Source organism: Dryobates pubescens, chromosome Z (assembly GCF_014839835.1).
Source record: "Dryobates pubescens isolate bDryPub1 chromosome Z, bDryPub1.pri, whole genome shotgun sequence".
NCBI lineage: Eukaryota > Metazoa > Chordata > Aves > Piciformes > Picidae > Dryobates > Dryobates pubescens.
Window position 1 is genome coordinate 106,671,442 of NC_071657.1, and position 16,559 is coordinate 106,688,000.

Here is a 16,559-nt window from a genome sequence, read left to right on the forward strand (position 1 = left end):
CAACTCTCCTGGGCAGCCTATCCCAGTGTTTTATCACCCTCACAGTGAAAAAAATTTTCCTCATGTTTTTGTGGAATTTCCTATGCCTCAGCTTCCATGCAAGAACATGACTGCCTGCCCTGTACCAGCTAGCCTGTCATGAAGTAAATGAGTGCCGATTCTTGAGGGACATGGTGGTGATTTTGAGCTTGTTGATAGTGAGCGAGATGGAAAACCATGTCAGTAATCCAGATCCACTCTAATCGTGATGCAAGAGCATTAGCTCTGCCAGCAAAATCCCCATTCTGCTTTTCACAGCCTGCTTCCATTCTGAAAGAACAGAAAGGAGGAACAGATTTCTAGGGCAGAGTTTTTCAATCCAGGGATCTTAAAATCTCATGGTCTCAAGGACCTGCCACTGGCTCAAAGCATGAGTAAGAGAAAACATAAGGATTCTATTTTCCCCTTTGAAATAATTCAAAGCTTATTTGGGCTCTCAGCAGGCTTCTCCCAGTGAAAGTTATTTTAATTCTAGAGCAATAAAGAATATTGATTGATACGATGTAATATCTGCCTCTAACAAGAGTCACATTGGTCTCTATGGGCCATCATAAGAGAGATGTCCTTGCAAAGGAAGTTTTCAGAATATCTATCAGTAAAACACCCACAATAATTTTTATTTGCCTCAGTTTCTTTTAAATAAAGCAAGTATCATATGTTTTCTACTATGGAAGGCTGTGATACAGTTGCACTAGCAGTCAAAGCAATTCAAGAATCTCAAGTGGAAGGCCCTAAAACTGACAAGTGCTAACATATCTATTAATACATTAATAATGGAATACCTCAGGTAATGATTAACTCTAGAATGAGATATTAGTGATAAGAATGACACTTAGATGAGCATTAATTGTTCTTCTAATCCTCTAATTGAACTTTTACCTTCCATAAAATTAGAGTGATTAAATAAGAGGCATATTTAGAAGCACTTTCTCTTCAGATAGAGTGTAAAGATTATCAACATAGGTTTATGGTAACAAATGAGGCTTGAGTGAGAATTATATTTTGGATTGGTTTTCAAATGCTAACTGGGAACACAAGAGTATAACAGCATTTTGTATGCTGTATTTTTAGACCATGAAGACAAAATGCTATGTATATTAATACCCATCTAATTAAATACCAATATGTATTTTTAAAAAGTTTGTTGTGGTCATAAGAACCCACACTCATTTTAGTGTATGATCAGACCAGTCCAGGTTGCATTTGCACTGTCTCTGATATTGATTAATGGATGTGTTGGGATGGTTATTAGTATTCATTTGTGATTTCATAAATGTATATAAGGAATCTGGCACAAGCAGACGTAGATAGCTAGTTGTCTAGGAAATGAGAAGAGAGCATCACATTGATTCTTAAGAAAAACAGGTTTTCACAGCTGCAGGGTGCCTGGGATTAATCTTTTCTGATGAAAATTCAAATGTTAATTTGTCAGTGCCTTAAGGAAACACCCACTACTTTCTACACATTTTGCTGGCACCTCATTCCTCTGCAACAGACTTGATACTCTTTCATACTCTTTGTCCTGCCTTCAGAATACTGAAACTCTCCAAGTTTTTCTTGCCTTCTATGGCATAAGCCAAGTGAGGTCATAGCACATATGATCTTCCACTACTATTTATAATCTTAGTGATACATAAAAGTTGCTCTCTTCTGCACCTCCAGCTGTGTCTCTGGTTCCCCATGCTGCTCCCACTGCTCCCAAATTATTGGGGTGATGACAAACAGGTTACAGCCATGGTACAGCTTATGCTGGGTTCCACACACTAGGACTGCTTCCTAGCATGACTCCTTTCACTCTCCTGGAATGTCATGCAGGTCAGCTCTCATGTGTGATAGCTTCACCAGAAATACTACTTGTAGCTTTCCAGGATGAACCTGATTCATCCACCTTAACTTCCAACACATGCATCTTAGAAGCTCCCAGTCTGCAGGAGGGTGTGCAAGCTCTGCCATTCAGCAGCTAAGGCCCACCTGGGCTGTCCTGCTTACACAACCCTGCTTAAATCACAAAGTCTTCTGGCCTTTGGGGAGAAAAGTCAAAAGATTGAGTTTAAACATTAATGAAGTGCTCTGCAGTCACGACTGAGCACAATGTTGTACAAGTGGGTTGCATCAGTTTGGAAAAATCTTAGCTTTCAACTGCTTTGTGTACACACAATAAAGTTTCATTTTCCGTCATGTTGGCAGTCCTTTAGAAATTCTATTTTTACTTCACGTGGCTAATTCAAGTCCAGAATTGTCTCTTTTCAGCCCAGAATGAGAGCTCAGCTGTTTCTGTTGCCCTATGAGAGGGCAGGCAGAGAGGTCATCTCTCTGCTTCTCCTCCTCAATGGGGCTGATTTCTGAGCACTCTGAAGCAGCCTTGCAGCAGGGTTACCTGTCCAGAAGAGCATGCTGGCAGCCCTCTGTGCAAGGACAGGACCTCAGCTGGGGTTGCAATGAAAGCGGTCAGACATCCAGCCCCCACTCCCCCCTGGCTCCCCAAACCGTTCTTGCACACAAAAGGGTCACAAGACCTGGCAGGGGCTGATACCATGATGGTGCTCTGTACCCACTTCCCACACATATACATAGAATAAACCAGGTTGGAAGAGACCTTCAAGATCACCGCGTCCAACCCATCAACCAATCAAACACCACCCAAACAACTAACCCACGGCACCAAGCACCCCATCAAGTCTCCTCCTGAAAACCTCCAGTGATGGCGACTCCACCACCTCCCCAGACAGCCCATTCCAATGTGCAATCACTCTTTCTGTATAGAACTTTCTCCTAATATGCCAAGCTGCAGGCACATAAAGCCCTTCAGGAGCAATACACAGCTCAAGCCCTTTCATAGGTAAATTTTTATTTCCTTGCTTCATATTAGCCTCCCCAACAAGATGTCTTTCCTGGTTATTCTGCTATTTCACCTATCAGCTGCACTCTCATAAAAGTGTCCTTTCTCCTTTGTTTCACCCTGATAATTTCCATCAATTTTTGGTATGTCTCACTATAAAGCATTGTGGTTTAAGTCATCAAAAGGGCAAACAAAGCCTAGTTAGTTAAGGGTAACTGAGACTTAGCTTTGGGTGGAAGAAAAATTTCCTAGAAACTTTAGGAACATCTTAAAGTGCATGAGAAAGGCAGAAGGGTCCTTGTGAAGGTGAATATCCTTTTGGCAAAACCTCACTTTACACCCAAGAGATGAAGCAGAAAGCTTTCCACTTTTTTGACACTGCTGGCAGCAGAAGGTCTCTCTTTCTACCTCAGGCTGGCTCGGAGCCTGTCAGGATCCAGGCTAGTCTGGGTGATGCAGCCTTTCCAACCCAAAATGCAGCAACTCAGCACTCTTTAGAATGTCACAAGTCACATGCAAAATTTCATGTCTAGCATTTATTTATTGTGATTTATTAGGAGGTGACACCAAAGCGAACAACAGCACTGCACCCTACCTTGCATTACATAGATCAGGCGGCAGTCCCTCCTCACCTTGTCCTGACAGTGAATCCTGCCCGTCCAAAACAAGTTGCAATCTGCCTCAGAGCTGTTTAAATCAGGCTCCAAGTACATAGGTCAGTAAATAAAGGGCTGGACTGGCTAGAAAAACTGAATGATTTAACAAAGTGAAGGAATCTGTACATGTTTTGGTAGGGGTTTTTTCCCCATGGGCAAATCACAGCACAGAAGATAATTAATCTGAGCTTGTACTGCAATCAACCCACATTTATCAGATGTACTTAGATACACAGTTTTCATTTTAGGTCCATCCTGAGTCATAAATATAAAAGTTTTTCCAGTAGCAGACCTTGGAAAATATTACATCACGTAAGTGCAGCTAGTAGGTCATAGGTAACTAACTTCTGATCATAAAGGCAGGTAATAAAAAGAATACAGATAGTTTGGATGTATTTTTCATGAAAGCTACTATCACGTAAAAATATATTTACTATATTTATAATGATTAGTCTTAAAGTTAGTTATGATTAGTGTCTTTGTAAGGGATATGGTTGAAAGTGATAAAGGGATATGACATGAGTAAGGAATTTCCTTAACACTGTGGCACTTTGTGACACTACTCCCCCAGAAGTACATCCCCAGAAGTGAGTGGGTTTATGGTGTTACACAGACAAAGAATTTAATTTCAGTTGACAGCCCAGTTGGGTGGCCCAAACATACTCACTTCAAGCATTTCATCTGCATGGCCATTATTTTCACAGAGACATCTTGGGACATGAGAGGGAAGACACTTTGGTGATATGAAGGAGAATCTGATAAAGGCTGATTAATTTTCTGACCTTTCTCTGGAAGATTACCTCCCCACATCTCCAGCTCTAGATTTCTAGACAGATGACTTTTTTCCCCATCTTCCTTTGCCCAAGTTGTGCTTGTGGAGAATTCTTGTTGCTGCTGGTGCCACCCCAAGGTGCACTGGCCTCACCCTTCAGAGGAGAGCCCTGCTGGAAATGGTGCCCTTATTTTATCATCCTTCTGTTTGTTCTAAATTCCTGGCTTCACAGACTGGGATAACTGGACAGTAAATATGGGTAGCTCCCCTTTTCCTTGCTGTTTAGCAATTCCCCAAATGCTTATTCTTAAGGGACTTGTGCCCAGAAGTGTAGTTGGTTTTCCCAGTCCCAATGCTGCCCTTCAGGCAGAACAGCAGTGTCTTATCGTCTTTTCTGCAGGCGTTTTTTTGCATGAAACGCAGTGTGGAAGAGATTCCCTCCTTGGTTTCACCTAAAATACGTTTTTGTTTTGATCCTGCAGCCCAGTGCTCTAAGCCCCATCAATGAGTCAGTGGGAATGATGCCAGCTATTGAGAAAGAAGTTAATTTCCTGGAGCAGCTATCTTTTCCAAGATGGCCTTTATCCTAAACTGATTAGACACAATATTCTGAGCTTGTTTTGTTTGGCATGACTGCAACTTGAATCACTTGGTCAAGGAGAGAAGGGGAAGACCAGCTCTGGCAGCAGGTACTATGGCCAGGGTCTGTTCCCCAGAAGCTGATGCAAAAGAAGGTGCCATCCCTGGACTGGAGAGTTTTCCCATTGCTCTTACTGCCCACTAATTGCAAAATGGCTTGTACACATGGCTTGGGATTAGTGGCCTTGCATATTTTTATCCCAGCTGAAGGAAGTGCAGCTATTTTGACCAATAATGTGGCAGATAGGAACTGCAATAGTGGCCATTTTGGAATCCAAAGACATCTGTGGGCCTGATTGTAGTCCTGGGTGGCCAAGCTTTCCTTCAGGTTTGGCAAAGGGAGCAAATAAACCTCTTTCTAAAAAGAAAAAACAAAACAAAATCAAACCCACAAACAAACAAAACCCCTCAACACATCTAAAAAAACCCAAACAACAACAAAAAACAACCAAGCAAAAAAACACAGAAAAGGCTGAAACCACAGGCTGCATGCAAGTCACAGCTGAGTCTCATGAGCCATAAGGATTTCCACTGTACAAGCAGAGACCAAAGTATTATCTGCAAGCATCATGTGAGGGAAGAAAAAAACCCCAGAGATGTTGTGGATGAGCTCAGGATTTCCAGAGCTGATGAGTCTGAGACTACAAGCACAGAAATACAGACATTGATACCTGCTCTTCACTTCACTAAGTGATAAACAAAAATTCATACAAATGCTCCATTTGTGATTGGTTGGTTTATGGATCACTCAGCTGCCATTCTTGTAAATCTCCTCAAATACATGGTGCTAATAAGGAGTGATACAGCTGGGTTTATCTGAGTCCTCAGCTGCCCCTTCCCTATTTCTGCCTTCTTCTGAGCAGACAGCGTATCAGGTCGATTCCCTGTGTTGGTCTGCAAACAAGTACATAGGAAGGATATTCACTGATGTGAACCCCACAGAAGATATTGTGGGACTTTTACCAACATGAGAAAGATCTCATTTGTAGATTGTGAATGAAAGAGATGAACAAAATTATGCTTCATTTGTTTACAACTGAACTAAGGTCTTAATTTTTACCTTCAGTTTTCCATACTTGTATTTATGCTAATAGTAATTTTAAAATAAATGTAATATTTACTGTTTAAGATGTTATAATGTTTTTCAGAGTATGTGGTCTCTCTTCTCTGCATGATATAGAGAAGCAAACTTTGAAGAAGTGGAAGTTTGCTAGTACTAGCTAAAAAATGGATCAAAATGAATTTTCAGCATGTGATCCTTGAACCTACTGCTTTGCTTCCAAGGATCTCTCTAACACAAGTAATAAAAGCAGCCTTTTTTCTTCATAAATTTTTAGATTGCAATGTGTACTTGAGACACTTGTATGGAAATGTTGATGAGCCTACATGGAAAAAGTTAAGTATGTTAACAGTAAATTGAAAAATAAAAAATCATTTCAGTGACAATTCATTGCAATACAGGAGCTGGAAGTCCCTTTCTTAATTACCTGAATATTCAGGAATGTGAGGCTCCTTAAATAATCAGAAACTATCCCAACATATACGATCGAAAGATAAAATACTCTGTATGCCATAACTACCCAGTTTGTGCAGTTCCAGGGGAAGATCAGGCTGGTAATAAAGATGAGTTCCATGTGAAATTCTCAGTTGTGATTTAAAAGAGACCACACACACCTGAATAGCTCTGGAATAAACACATGGGGAGTTCTAGGCCTCAGACCTGTCAAGCCTTGAAGCCTGCAGCTAGGTCAACCCCTCTGCTATATAAGCACAGCGATGTTGCTCCATGAGCAAAACCCCAGATAATTTCATTTTGCACATTCTTGCAAAACAAGCTGAAACTGGTAGGAACACAAGAACTGATAACAGACCTGATGAAATATTGGGAAATACATTTTTTCTATCTGTTACTCGAGGGAAACATCAGGCATAATTCAAGGAATGGCACAGTCTAAAGTATCTGGAGATAATGGAGCAATTTATTGCACTAGTGTCTGCAAAGGTACAACACACAGAGACACCTAGAGCACAAACATAAACGATTACAAGAAGCTGGCTCTGACAGTGTTTGAATATATTCAAACGTTCCACCAGCTACATAGAACTATCTGCTGCATAATTATTTAGGTATTTCTAACAGTATCATTAAGGGTATTTCCAATAGGACAAGCTACTAAAAGGGTGCTCAGATGGACTTTAAAGAGGAAATTGAGAACAGTGGCCAGGGCGTACCTGGGAAACATGGTGCTAGAACCTATTCTAGAAGCTGCTTGTTGTATCCTGCCAGGCAGCATTTTGGTAATTTACAATTACCGTCTGGTTTTGGTTTTACTTTCATGCTAGTTTGACTTTGCTCCTATGTAACAGAAATGTTTTGAGCTTAGTAACTGAAAATCAAGTGACTATTGCTAAGGACTAAGGTCATACCTTGACTGACCTATGGAAAGGCACAAGCGAAACTGAAGTAGTGCCTTGGGGATGGAGTAATGGGCAAATGGTCCAGCAGTGCTGAGGGGTAGGAAGATGGGCCTTTTCTGGCCCAGCAGTGCTGGACATGGACACTAGTGAGTGTGTCCATCCAACAAATGCAACAACTCCTGGGTTGAAGTTGACAAACCCCAACCAAGAGAAGAATAAACTATTCCTCCCTCTGCCACCTGCTCCCATTTGCCAGGAGGGAAGGGCCTCTAAGGAAACCCAGTGAGAACACCAGAGCTTTCCCTGGGACCATCACCACATTACCATGGTATTCACACAATAGACCTGCACAATCTTATCAGGAAATGGCTGCCGTATAAAGCCACAGGCAGCCAGCACCATGGCTTCCTAGAGATAGAATATACCTAGAGGCCTCTGTATGTAAGTCTGAGGTGAATGGGATGCCCTGCAATGCCTCTCCTTCAGCCTGGGGAAACACTGGATATTTTCACACTCTCACACAGTTGAAAACCCTTTGCAAATGTGTGTCCCACAAGCATCTTTTTGAGCAGGTGTCCCTGGAGCCAGTGGGAAAATGCTTAAGGGTGGAGAGGCAAGGCAGTGCCTCCTGCTCCAGCACAGCATAAGCAAGACTCTGCTTTATTTTCAAGTATCTGAATACTTGTCATGCTCTGTGCTAAATACAACTTGATAAACACATGCAGCAGTACCCATACTGAACAACAGAGCATATCAAGCTGTGACACTGCAGATTCTCTGACTTGCCCGTCACTGGAAGAAGCTCCACAGAGTGCTGTGATTGTGCATCCTCCCATCATTGTGATTCCCAGTCAGGTCAGGTCTCAAATAATGTGTTGTTAAATTCAGCCACAGTATAAAAATGCAATTAAAAGCTGAATCAACAAGTTTAATCTAGTTGTTTGACTCTGATATGAGAGATCTTCTAAGAAAGTAATTTGCTTCATGAAATCAAAAGAGACAGATGGCTTTGAATAAAACCAAATTAACTACATACAGCTTAAGCAAAGTATGGGAAGTTCATAAGAGAGAAAATAACATTAGCACCTGGTTAAAGTGACACTGACTTTCCCTTCCCGCCCAACCTCACTACCCTTTTCAATCTTACACTGACTGCCAGACACTTGCTTCTTAATTACAATTATTCATTCTCATCTCCGTTTTGTGCATCACCATTGTAGCACAGTTTGTACCAGGTACTAGAAAGAGAAACTTGCTGTAAAAACCCCAAGGTGCTAGAAAGTATACAAAGCTGTAAGAGAAATGCTGTTAGTCCTTCTGACATTAGTGTCCTGATTCTGTTAAGTACAAATGTGTCTACATTTAGCCCATATCTGGGGCTAAACTAGGACCCCTCCCCAACAGAGAAAGTGAATCAGGAAAAGGAGGGAAGACACACAGACTGACATGAAAACAGATTTGACCAAATAGCCAAATTAATACCAATGCAAATACAGGGTATATAAATTCATACTCAGCCCAGCAAAGGTGCAGCAAGCATACTAAACAGGAAGGAAATCCTCAAGAGCAGAAGATGGAAGAAGAGCAGAGTGAGAAGCTGAAGCAGAAATGTCCAGCACAAATCTCTCTCCTCACCAAACTTCCTTGTTTGTGACTGTGATGGCTCATGTTCTGAGATACACCTGTGAGCCAACTCAAGTGAGCTATCTTGTCTGACTCAGAACTGCTAATGATCTGCAGGCCACAGCTGGCCTATAATTCTGTCCCAGTAAAACCAGGACAAAGTGACACCTCTAATTTCCATAAAGACCTCTCAGGGCCATCCAGTTTTCCTTTTCTTTCTTGGAGGTCCCCAGAAAAGGAAGTTCTTTTCTTTCTAGACATCCTCATCTTGTGGATGCCATCTACAGGCTGTGGTCTCTGTCCTCCCTCCAAAATGGGAGTGAGGAGCTGGTACCCACCAGTGATGCATGTCCAAACTGACCACAACACTTACTGCTGAATAAAATATATTTCTTTTACTCACTGAGCTGCCCAAGTAGAGCAGAGTGTTATATCTGATAGGATTGACAGGACAAGGGGTAATGGGTGGAAGACGAGGCATAGGAAGTTCCATGGAAAAACAAGTTAAAATTATTTCACTGTGAGTGTGACAGAACACTGGAACAGGCTGCCCAGGGAGGTTGTGAAGTCTCCCTCTCCGGAGATATTCAAAACCTGCCTGGATGCATTCCAGTGTGATCTGGTGTAGGTGATCCTGCTCTGGCAGGGGCTTTGTACCAGATGATCTCTCAAGGTCCCTTCTAACCACTAATGTTCTGTGATTCTGTGAACTTGAGTTTGGGGGGTTTGGTCCTAGGCCACATCACAGTAGATGGTATTGTGAGCAATATTTTGCTTGAAGGTTTTGGGCAGAACCTGGCAGCAGGATGACCAGATGAGCAGCAGAAGACAGGACATGGTCAGAAAGGTAAACATGAGAACAGAGCTTTATACAGCACATGGTGAAAGAAAACATTGGGAAACACTAGAAAATCCAAGTTAGCTGATGCTGTTATCTACATTCTCAGCCAGCTAATCTCCCAGTATCTAGACTGGTGTTTATTTAACGCTAAAGGCAGACAAGTAAAATGCATCTCTGGCAGAACTGTTTTCTTCTTTCTCTGTGAAAAACAGCTTCTTTCTGCATTTCTAAGTTGCTCAGACAATTTGTTAATGCTTTCTCTTCCTGCAGTCACTAGTCTTCCCTCCCCATCCTGGCAGAGGCAGGAGGCAGCATACATAAAACCCTTCAGAGCTCAGCTTACCAAGTGGCTTTCAAGAGCTGTGGGTGGTTTTCAATTCCCATGAAAACCAGAGGAAGATAAGGGTACTTGATACTTGACAAAGGCTCAGGCTGTGCCTGATTTACAGCGCTGAACACTCTGTATTTCTGGTGCTGTCTGAGAGACAGAGCAATGAGGAATTTTTATTTCCTTCTCTGCTCTGCCTTGGCAGAAAGGCCACACTCTCCCAGCTGGTTATGGAGTGTAGCTGGTGTTTAAACATCCAGTGCAAAGACATCAGGCATTTGCACAGGTGAACTTCTGCAGTGCGGGACAGAGCCAGCCTGCCCCCTGTATGACTCCTGTGCACAAAGCCTCTTCTGCACCATCAGGAGAAAATCATGATGTCAACATCACTGCTGCAAATAGAAAGGCCAAAGTGGCTATTCCCTTTGTCACTCCAGGTAGCAACTTATTGCTTCAGTGGAAATAATCCAAAAGTAAAGCACGTAGAGGTGGACATGATAAAAACTCTACTGACTTCATTAGAACCAAAGGTCCCTCCTGCATTTGAACCTAGTCCTGAAAAAGCTGTCCTACTGTTTTACATTGCAGCCTCTCATGACATATCGCCAATACAAAGAATTAAGAATACATTCAACACTTCTATGACTTCGCCAAGCCTGCACTTTGAGAAGGGAGACCAAAAGCTGTTACATGATTTGAGCTGTTCTACAAATTTTAAGTGTTTGCTATTTTACTAGTAAAAGTAATGTCTGTGTCACTTTTACAAACTACAGCAAATTCCTTATGCTTACCAAAACCAAGGGTTTGCTGTTGCAGAGAAGGTACTCTTGAAAATTTAGGAAATGACTTGAGGCCTTTACTGACCAGGGAATCTTACAGTCTTGGTTAAAAAAGTAGCTCCAACTTTCAAAAGCACCTGAGGTCCATAAAGACTCTCAGGGGACTTGGAGCCATGGGGTAAAGCACAAGAAAGAAATCCTGAGTGAATAGTCTAATATAGCTTTCACCTTGTGGAAATGGGTATTGGGATCCTGCTCACTTAATTATTTCTTGGTCTAATCATTGACTGAAATATGATCAAGCAGAACCTCAGGCTTCTCTTGCCTCTTCTCCTCCTAGACCCATGCACGCAGCTATCTTGCCAGAGTACACAGGGTGCCTTCCCTTGTGCCATTCCCTTTCACCAGATGAAGAAAATTCTCTGTTCAGGAGCAGAGACTATAATTTCAAACCTCCATAGGCTAAGGCATACTGACTTCCAGCCTGGAGGAGGGCTCTAAGCTGCCTGGAATTCCACAGCCTTCCTGATACTGTGGCTATCAACAGCTGGACCATTTCTGCATGCCTGTGCTCATGGAAGGGTCATAAGGATGATTTTCATTACGGTGTCCTCAACACTTTCCTGAACACAGGCCACCTGAACACAAGCCACCTGATGGCCTGAGGCATCAAAATACTGTTTCAGCTATCTTCTAGTAGTTTTAGGTATCTCAGGGAAGTGTTTACATAGGCTCAATGTGGCCTAGGGAGGATGATTTCCCTCAGTTTCTCTATAGGCAGTGGAGGGAGCAGGATAGTCCAACTTACCTATGCCATGTTTATGCCACAGCACTCAGCCACGCACATGGTCTGCACTTTTCCTCTGTTTGTCACAAGATGCCACAGCTGTTAGTTCCATCAAGTCAGGGCTGGCCTCTGAAAATCCCTGTAAAGGTCATTTTTTGCCAATGACCTGAGCATTCAGGAACTGTTTTTAGACAGACAGAAGCAGTCAGAAGACAAATTTAGAGTCCCTAAAATGTGCTTCACAGCAAGGTTAACAGAGGCACACCTTAGAGGTGGCATGCCCAGCAGCCGTATCTCCCTTATATGAAGGCAGTGTGTTTTATACTCCTTTGGAAATGAAGGGTACCATAGCTGAACTCTGGTCACCACTTCCCACCATGCTCAGCAGACACCTGGCAGATGCACAGCACAGGATTGCGACAGATATTCATCTCTGTTTTCCCATATTAGTCTCTCACCAATCAGAAACAATTCACCAAACAAAGTTAAGCAATATCACAGAGAACTTTAAGAAATGACTCTTATCATCCCTCCTGAAGATAGGCTCAATGGTCAAGGCCACAGTGAAATCTTCCTTTTCTTGTAAAAGTTAACCGAAGTTAGTGATTAAAGTGCTGCCAGTATTTAGGGAGGTTCTGAAATGAAGAACAGCACAAGATACCTGCACTGCCTCTGAAGATTTCAAAGCTGTCTTTTCCATAAAATCTTGGTGTGGTTTCTTCTGAAGAGCTTCCTGGAAGACATATCAGGTACGATTTTGAGTTGGTAATCTGGATATGGGATATGTGAAGTAATGCTCATAAATGGAATGCTTCTAGATGTGTAGCATCTCCTGTAAAATGTAAAAGTTTCTTTTGTGAAATTTGTTTGTATTTTTCAAATGTATATATTGCAGAGAAGTACAGTATGTGAGTGTGTATACCTAGACTGAAAAGTGGGATGAAGTGGGTTAATATTTAATTATTCCGTTAAAGCTAACAGATTTTTGTGTACTTCTTATATTCAGGATAAATTAATAAAGCAATAAAAGTATCCCTTTGTTAATCCCCTCAACAAAATGACACACACACCAAAATATACATTACCAAAGGTTCACAGATGCGGGGCATTAGCAGTGGAGTTGGAGGGGTTTTTGCATGTGAGAGATGGTATTGCTGTTAATTGCTGGTCATGAGAACAGGATCAGAGGCTATATGGAATTGAACTGAACTAAAATGTTATCTCTAGTGTTTCAGTTCTGACCCAGTCTTGGTCAGTAGTGAGTGAACCTTTTTATCACTCAATAGCTGTGCAGAGTAAGCTTTGTCTGCACTCCTGTTCCACGTGTGGCTGAACGCATTATAGAAGTCATCAGAAGAATTGTGCTAAATGGTCATGTTCCTTGGGGGGGTGTCCAAGGATTTCATGATGGGAGCACTTTGGAAAGGCAGTATGTGTTAATGGAGCACGGATCTTTCTCTTAGGGGATTTGCAGAGGATGTTGGCCTCCACCATGCTGGTAATCATCACAATATCCCCACTTTTCTTAAAACATCTGAAATAAATAATGGTGCTAACAGCAGAAAACATTTCCTATGCAGAAGACATCCTATTTTTCTAAACATATATAGGAAGAAAATGAGTGTGAGCAAGAGAAAGACAATAGTGGGTGAAGTTATGATAGCTGATAGCTGCCAAGAAAGCCAGTAGAAGAGGAAACTAGACAAGTAAAGCTCAACCAGGGGATGATAAGCATCTAGCTACAGTAAGGTGCTACACTGGTTAATGAAACTGATTACTCCATTAACCTGACAGGAAATAGGTGGAAGGCACAGTAACACTGCTCTTTATGTGCTCAGGCTTTCCTTTTAGACTAGACTAGAATAGAATAGTTAGGTTTCATAGAATCAGTCAGGGTTGGAAGGGACCACAAGGATCATCTAGTTCCAACCCCCCTGCCATGGGCAGGGACACCCCACACTAGATCAGGCTGGCCAGAGCCTCATCCAGCCTGGGCTTAAACACCTCCAGGGACAGGGCCTCAACCACCTCCCTGTACAACCCATTCCAGTGCTTCACCACTCTCATGGTGAAGAACTTCCTCCTCACATCCAGCCTGAATCTCCCCACCTCCAGCTTCATTCCATTCCCCCTAGTCCTATCACTACCTGATATCCTGAGAACTCCCTCCCCAGCCTTCTTGTAGGCCCCCTTCAGATACTGGAAGGCCACAATATGGTCACCTCGGAGCCTTCTCTTCTCCAGACTGAACAGCCCCAACTCCTTCAGTCTGTCCTCATGGGAAAGGTGCTCCTCACAGGAGAGGTGCTCCAGAAGGGACCTCAAGGATTATCTACTTTGGAAGGGACCTCAAGGATCTAGTTCCAACCGCCCTGTCATGGGCAGGGACACCTCACACTAGCTCACGTCACACAGAGCCACATCCAGCCTGGCCTTAAAAACCTCCAGGGATGGGGCTTCCACCACCTCCCTGGGCAACCCGATCCAGTGTCTCACCACCCCCATGGGGAAGAACTTCTTCCTAAAATCCAATCTGAATCTACCCATGTCTATTTTCACTCCATTTCCTTATTATTGCTACCTGACACCCTAAAAAGTCCCTCACCAACTTTCTTGTAGGCCTCCTTCAGACATTGGAAGGCCACAATTGGGTCTCTTCAGAGCCTTCTGTTCTCCAGACTGAAGAGCCCCAACTCTCTCAGTCTGTCCTCATAGGAGAGGTGCTCCAGCCCTCTAATCATCCTCGTGGCCCTCCTCTGGACATGTTCCAGCATGTCCAGAACATTCCTGCAATAGGGGCTCCTGAACTGGAGGCAGTACTCCAGGTGGGGTCTCACCAGAGCAGAGGGGGAGAATCACCTCCCTCGACCTGTGGACTATGCTTCTCTAGATGCAGCCCAGTCTCTGGCTTTCTGGGCTGCAAGTGCACACTGCTGGCTCATGTTGAACTCCTCATACACCAACACCCCGAGGTCCTTTTCTTCAGGGCTGCTCTCAAGCCAGTCAAGGCCTATATCGGTGCCTGGGCTTGCCCCGACCCAGATGCAGGACCTTGCACTTGGTCTTGTTGAACCTCATGAGGTTGGCTTAGGCCCACCTCTCCAGCCTGTCAAGGTCCCTCTGGATGGATCCCTTCCCTCCAGTGTGTCTACTGCACCACATAGCTTGGTGTTGTCAGTAAACTTGCTGAGGGTGCACTCAATGCCACTGTCCATGTTGCCAGCAAAGATGTTAAACAAGACTGGTCCCAGTACTGATCCCTGAGAGACTTGACTCAACACAGGCCTCCACCTGGACATGGACCCATTGACAGCCACCTTTTGGTTAAGCTTAACTTGAGTAATGCCATGTGGCACCACAGTCTTTAAAGCAGACTCATGCTCATGTTGTTCAGCCTTGGGGCGAAGGTCCAGGTCTTCTTCTTCAGTCTTCAACCCATAGCTAAACAAGATAAGAGCCAATAAATTTGGGTTCCTGTCAGGAGGGAAAAAGCCACAAGCAAAATATTTACACTTTCAACAAGACCAAAGGAGATTTTAAGAGTTGGAAATAGGCATATTGTGTGTTGCCTGAGACATGGGAGTTAAATCTGGCTTGAGGAAAGATAAATGCTGGGCAATGGACAAGGGGCTGGAGAAATAAAGTATAGACAAAAGCCACAACAGCTGCAGCACTGGGAAAAATCTGAAATGCAAGAATAACCTACACACTTCCTTTATTTTTATGGCTTATGAACATTTCAAAGGGTACAAATAGAACATTTTGTGCCCTACAACCTAATGAATAAAATTACTCAACCAGACTTTCAGCAATACTCCTCTCTGCAATATGTGGTCTCAAAACCTGATACGCAGACTAGGAAACAGATAAACTCTGAAATCTTTAACAGAATAAGCTTCTTCCTGCAGATCTAAGTACACCACAAGTTATCAGAGAAATAATAAATTAACCGTTTTGTTCATTGAAATTTAATCAGCCCTGGATTTTTGAACTCTGATCTCGACAGAGGGAGGGACAGGTCTGGAGTATGATTTTAATTTTAATTGACTTGGGGTAATAGTCTTGAATGAGTTTAGATTTTTGAGTATTAGTCTGTTAGAATAATTATCTGCCAGGTTTTGGAAAATATTCCAGATTTAATTATTATTTTTTTAATGTTAAAACAGAGTAAAAATATGTAGTCCACTGCCAAAATAGTGCATCTTTTATGGAAAAATATTATATCAGCAAAAGCAATATATCTAAGAAGTTCATCTAACATTATTTGAACCTCTACACATCCATGAATTTCCCCAGAATAAGCTAGAAGGAAAGTAAAATTAAATCACTTGAAATAGGTTGATAATAGGCCCTGAGCTGTAGCAAAGTTTCAGGATGGGACTCACATATTAATGCTGAAATTATCATAGATAAATAGCTTTTCATCTATTCATAACTACGCAAACTGCTTAGTGCCACTTTAAAATCTGCTCTGTAATATCTCCAAATATTGAGTACACATAAGTCCAAATGAGAAATGTATGTAGGCTACTTCTGCAGAAGTCAGATGATAAACCTTAGCAAGGAACTAGTGTTGGTGGTCCATCTGTCACAAGACCAGCAGCATGCACCAAGGTGCCAAGGAGCATTTTTGCACTGAGGGAGAGAAAACAAAGAAAAGTTCTCTATTATCAGTGTCACTAAAGACTTTTTGCTTCTTACAATAAATCTTTAAATCTGAGTCAAGAGAAGACAGACTATGACAGAATAGATTCATTACAGCTGGAAGTCCAACTGCAGTTACCCAGAGCAAGTTCCACAGCTCCTAAGACTAGTACTAGTACTCTATTAAATATTTA